At 41.8% G+C, this 6,210-nt stretch overlaps 1 non-coding gene across 1 annotated transcript; it reads right to left on the reverse strand.

Annotated features, from left to right (window-relative positions):
• Nucleotides 1–5,925: 5,925 nt before the first annotated feature.
• On the reverse strand, nucleotides 5,926–5,998 carry TRNAV-AAC (transfer RNA valine (anticodon AAC)). The gene has a single exon. It is a non-coding gene; the product is annotated as a tRNA-Val (tRNA).
• Between the last annotated feature and the right edge of the window lie 212 nt (nucleotides 5,999–6,210).

The following is a 6,210-nucleotide window of genomic DNA, read 5'->3' on the forward strand; positions in this document are numbered from 1 at the left end:
GAGTAGAGGGAGAAAATCATTTAGAAATGGATCTCTCCTCCAGGACAGTTTTATGATCAAAGGGGAGAAATGCTACCCAACTTATCCAGCTCGACCCTGGCATGGGTACTAACGGGAGATGAGACAAGGTACAGATGCCAAAGCTGAAAACAAAAGCACAGAAGAGAGGCAAAGGGCCCCTGTTTCCCTAAGCCTAGCTCAGAAACACCAGGGCCCTAAGGCTAGAAGCATCACTTCAGCTGCCACCTGTCCTGAGGGACGGGTTTGCTCTCCTACGCCCAGTGGCATATCAACCAGCTCTTTTAAAAACTGACAGAATAAAGCAGAAAGACAAATCCTTCCATACTGTTGCCACTCATGGCAGAGAAGTGATGGAGATAAAAGAAAGAAGAAGGGAATGGTAAAGCCAATCTGAATCTCGATAAAATGCCCACGAGCCCTAAGACTGCCAGGTGACGGAAGGTCAGTGAGCACGGGACCAATCTCCCGGGGAAGGGGGTTACAAAGGGGGAATAAGGAGGGGAGGGAATCGAATGGTTTTTTATAGCCCCTAATATCTCTTCTGACAGCAGTCCTCATGGCTTCCACGTGCTAGGACTCTGGGAAGATGAATGGATTTGCCTTTCCGTTAAACACCATTAGCCAGAGCACTGGGGAAAATGAAGAATGGGTTGCAGGCTCACATCCCAGCTTCCATCTTTTTCTTCTAATTAAGAGAAAACTACCCAAACAACTCCCACCTATCCTCCCCAAACCATCCCCACTTCATACAACATAACCTCAGGGGAAATAGGGAGGCCACTGAGCTACAAAGTCAGCCTCCCAGCACCAGTGACTAGCCCATTGCAGGTCCTGAGGAGCTGAAGTTCAAATCCAGCCCATCAGCATGGTCAGGTTCACATTAGGTCAATAACATACTTCAAGATCCATTAAGTCCCTTTTAGGAGTCTGTTATCTTTAGAGCCCAATAGAGCTTTCCATTAAGAGGAATCGCAAGGGTTCCACTTTGCCACAGGTGCAAATGATTCTGCTTCTTAATGGGACTCTGTTACTCAAAAGATCTGAGCCATCCACATGCATCACAACAAAGGAAGAAAAACAAATAACATTAGTTAGTGCCACCTCCAGCTAGGTTGATGATCAGAGCCTCTGGACTAGTGGTCCTCAGCCTTAGCTACAAAACCAAATTACCCAAGAAGCTTAAAAGACACTGGTGCCTGAGCAAAAAATAACTGGAAAAGGAAATGATTTTAAAAGATTATTTACAGTAGTTTATCAAACAAAAAGTACTTAAGGATAAATTTTAAATATATGCAAGATCTATACATTGAATACTATGAATTTCTCACCATTGTGAGAAATGTAGAAATATTTCATGTCAAGTAATGGAAGTAGTATGTGAATTTGGCAAGGTCATAAAATACAAGGTTAATGTAAAAAATCAATTGTATTCTTTTATATCAGCAGCAATCAATTAGAAAATGAAATTTTAAAATAATCCCATGTAAACAGCACTCAAAACAAAAATACTAGGAATAAATCTAGTAAAAGTTGCCTAAGACCCCCCTCCACTGAAAATCACAAAACATTGCTGAAATAAATTAAATAAGACCTAAATAAATGGAGATGACCCATATTCAGTTTGGAACACTCAATGTTGTTAAGATACCAATTCTCCCCAAACTAATCTGTAGCTTCAATGAAATCTTAATAAAAAATTCCAGCAGGCTTATTTTGTGGAAACAGCAGGCTGTTTCTAAAATTCATATGAAAATGCAAAGGATCTAAAACAGCCAAAATAATTTTGGAAAAGAAGAATAAACTTAGAGGTTTTATGCTGATTTCAAGATTTCTCATAAGGCTACAATAATCAAAGCAAAGTTTGTATGTACAGATGTATAGACGTACAGATTTATATGTATAACGTATAGAAGGACACATCAATGGGCCAGAAAGCAAATCCAGAAAGAGACTTACATATATATGGTCAATTGATTTTTTTTACAAAGGTAACAACATAATTTCATAGAGAAAGGATAGTTTTTTCATAAATCATTAGGGACAATTGGATAGTCATAGAAAAATAATAAACCTTGACCTGTCCTTCACACCATACACAACACCTGAAATTGAACTTCCATACCGTATTACCATATACTTAAAATTGATCATAGACCTACGCATAAAAGTTAACGATAAAACATCTAGAAGAAAATATAGGATAAAACCTTTGTGGTTTGGGGTAGGCAAAGATTCCTTAGGACACAAAAAGCATGATCTCAAAAGAAAAAATTGACACATTAAATATTATCAAGATTTTTAACTTCTGCTCTTTGACACTGTTAAGAAAATAAAAAGGCAAGCCATAGGAGAAAATATTTGGGGTATGGGGAGGTGTAAGTATAAATATATACCAAAGAATTATCAAGAATATGAAAAGAACTCTTGGTACTCAATAATACCAAAACACTTCAATTTTTAATAAGACATGCCATAAGATATATAAACAGGCAATAACCATATTAAAAGATGCTCAATATCATTAGTTATCAGAGAAATGCAAACTAAAACCAAAATACACTACCACTGCACACCCACTAAAATAGCTAAAATTTAAAAGACTGAAGACATAAACTATTGGCAAAAACGTAGAATATTCTCAGACACTGCTGGTGAGAATGTAAAATGAATTAACCACTTTGGAAAACAGGCGGTTTCTTACAAAGTTAAACTTACACTTTACCTAACACCTGTGGATTACATTCTAAAATACCCAAGAAAACTGAAACTCTATGCTCCCACAAAGTCTACACAAAGTTGGTAAGATTGTGTATTCGTAATAGCTAAAAACTGGGGAAAACCCCAATGTCCAACAACAGGTAAGGAGTAAACACATCCATACAATGACTACTACTCATCAAGAAGGAGAAAAGAACACAGATGAATCTCAAAAACATTTTGCTGTGCAAACGAGGTCAAAGTAAGATTCCATTTACATGAAATTCGAGCAAAGGCAAAACCAATCCGAGTTACGGAAAATAGATCAGAGGTTTCCTGAGAGAGGGAGGAAGGACTCAACTGCTATGGGGCACGAGGGAACTTCCTGGGGTGATGGAAATGTTTGATCTTGACTGTAGTATGATGCTTTCACAGGTGTACAGGTTTGTCAAAACCCATCAAATCATATGCTTCAAAGGATACATTATATTGCATGTTAATTATACCTCAATGAATTCGATTTTTTTAAAAAAATACTCATATGTGAATCTCAGAGTCATAGATGTTAATTATTTAATTGGTCTGAGATGTGTCCTGGGCATCAAGTTATCTGAAACTTTCCCCAAAGATTCCAATGTACAGCAAAGTTACTACTCTAAGGGCTAAAGGGAAAAGTGAATGACCTGGTGTTCTGAGACACCAACAGAGGGCACCTGGCTCTCTTGGTATGAGCACAAGTCAACACTGGAAGTCACAGACTACCTGCCATTGTCACAGGCCACTACCAGAGGACCTATGGCTCCCTTTGGTTCACTGCTAGATAACATGCCACTCTCTACAGAGCCAGGTCATGCAGTGGCATGGGTCCAGGGCAGATGCTGCCTTCAGAACTCCCTTGTCTAGGAATGCAACCAGGTAAGAGTCACTCCAGTTCCCAGCTAGCAATGTGAGTGCAGGCATTAGCACTGGGGTTCCAGCATGATACCAAATGCACAGACCAAGCAGGGGGCATCAGGACGGCCTCTCGAGCAATGTACACTGGGGGTCCCTCCTCCCTGACCTGGCAGCAAACAAAGGAAAAAGGACTGCCAGGAGAGACCAGTTTCCCAAGGGCTGTATTTAGGTCAACAGTCAGAGGCCAAGCTGGAATCTCCAGGCTGAAGCTCACAGGAGTGGTTTTCCACGATTCATTTTGCCAGCTCTGAAACGTCAGTGTCAAGTTGTGGACATTTTGTTTGTAAACGATCAGTGGCCTCTCTAAGGAGGAAGACCCTTTCCTCCTGGTGCAAGTCAAGTGGGGAACATCTCGGTGTGGAGCCATGGAACTTAGAATGAATCCTTTTTCTCCCTGCTCCCTCCAGCATTATGATTTACACACTTGTTGACGAAGCCAGAGCTTTCCACCTGCCCACCATTCTCTCTGGAACCATCCAGGTGTGCAGTGGGCCACATGAGACACTTTAGCCCAGTGTTCCACCCTGCACCCCCAAAGTGAGCCACCCACTACTCAGGATGCCGGAGTTAGACCTGGCTGACTCCTAACGAAAAAAGTTACCTCGCTGGTAATACCAGATGCTGACCCTGGGCTTCAATACCACCTAAGGAGTGGACTGCATGAAGACACAAAAATGAATACAGTAGTCTGCCTGCCCTCAAGGAGCTTACAGTCTTGTAAGGGAGCTAAGAGAAACAGACAAATCTTCTGATGGTGAGTAGACTGCGGCTGCGCCATGGGAGACATTGAGAATGCAGACCACAGGAGGCCTGCGGGGAGAGCGTGCACATCTCCATCGCCAGCCTCGCCTCCTTCAGTGGGTCCCGATGTCTCAAGGGATGAAGCCCAGGTTCTTTAGCATGGGACCCAGGGCACTCTGTGGCCCTAAGCTTGCTGCCCCTCTCTGAGCATGCCACCCCAAACCATCCCCAGACCCCTGGAAACACACTCCCTTCCCTCCATGACTTTACGCATGCTCGTCTCTCTCCATAAAGTGGCACCAACTTCCTTCTCATCTCTTCTGTATCACTCTGAGATTGAAACATAGAGGTGTTTCACTGATGAAGTCTGCCCCAGTCCTCCCCTCACAGCCCTGCACAGAATGAGGCGTTCCCTTCCCTCCCTTCCAGAACACACAGGCCTTCTGTTAGGGCAGACAGTCGGTGATTGTGTGTCTCTTTACACATCAGCCACCCCCACCAGACCACCACCCTCCACTGGCAGTAACTAGCACTTTCATCCATGTAGTTGTTCACTCAGTTACTTTTCAACAAATAGTTAGTAAGGACCATGCGCTGTTCCAAGCCCTCAACAGACAAAGTCCTTGTTTCTATGGAGCCTATTCTGTTGGAGGAGATGGAGAGAGAAAAAAGACCTCCTAAAATAAATGAGTTTTTAAGAAGCATCAGAGTGATAAGTACTACGTGGAATATTATTTACAAATAAGGTGACCTGATAGAGTGTCAATGTGGCTACTCTGCATTGGGTGGTAACGGAAAACTCTCTGAACAGGCGAGATTTCAACAGAGGTGGGAATGACAAGGGTTCACCCATTGGGAAAACTGAGGAAAGAATTTACCAGGTAGAGAGAACAGCCAGTGCAAAGGCCCTGTTATGGACTGAACTGTATCTCCCTTAAAATCACATGTTGAAGTCTTAACCCTGTATTTGGAGTAAGGAAGTAATTAAGGTTAAATGAGGTCATAAAGGTGGAACCCTGATCCAATGAGATTAGTGTCCTTAAGAGAAGAGTACTGGTCCCCCATGGTGTGCTAGCTCTCGGGCTCAGTTTACAGAGCAGAGAATGGAGTGGAGACTTGGCCTGTGAAAGAAAGTGTAAAGTTATCTCTTATGAGAGAGAATGAGCCATCCACTAGCATGTGCTCAGAGCTGTTTTCCCAGTAAATTCCAATGTGGATTACTGGCCTCAGGGAGAGCCAGTAATCCACATTCTGAATCCCAGAATTTCAGAGGGAACGTGGGCCTGAGAGAGCATCTAGCCCAATTCCTTCCCCCTGGAGATGAGAATCCTGAGAATTGGAGCTGGCTGAAAGCAAAACCAGGACTTGAAAATAATTCTGGCCCATTACTGTTCTATCAGAACACGTGGCTTCTTTCTTATTTTTTTAATTTTTTTTTTTTAATTTTAAAGGTTTTTTTTTTTGGAGGGGATAAATTAGGTTTATTTATTTATTTCCTTACTTATTTTTTAATGGAGGCAATGGGGATTGAACCCAGGACCTCGTGCATGTTAAGCACGCACTCTACCACTGAGCTATACCCTCCCCCACCAAATTTTTTTAAATTGTAGTAAAGTAAACAGAATGTAAAATTTACCATCTCAACCATTATAAGTGTACCGTTCAGTGGTATTAAGTATAGTCATATTGTTGTGCAACCATCACCACCATCCATTTCAGAACTCCTTTCGTCTTATAAAACTGACACCATTGTAAAATGACTATAACTCAATTTAAAAAGTTAAAAAAAATTAAATT

This window comes from Vicugna pacos, chromosome 7 (genome assembly GCF_048564905.1).
Source record: "Vicugna pacos chromosome 7, VicPac4, whole genome shotgun sequence".
In the NCBI taxonomy this organism is placed as follows: domain Eukaryota; kingdom Metazoa; phylum Chordata; class Mammalia; order Artiodactyla; family Camelidae; genus Vicugna; species Vicugna pacos.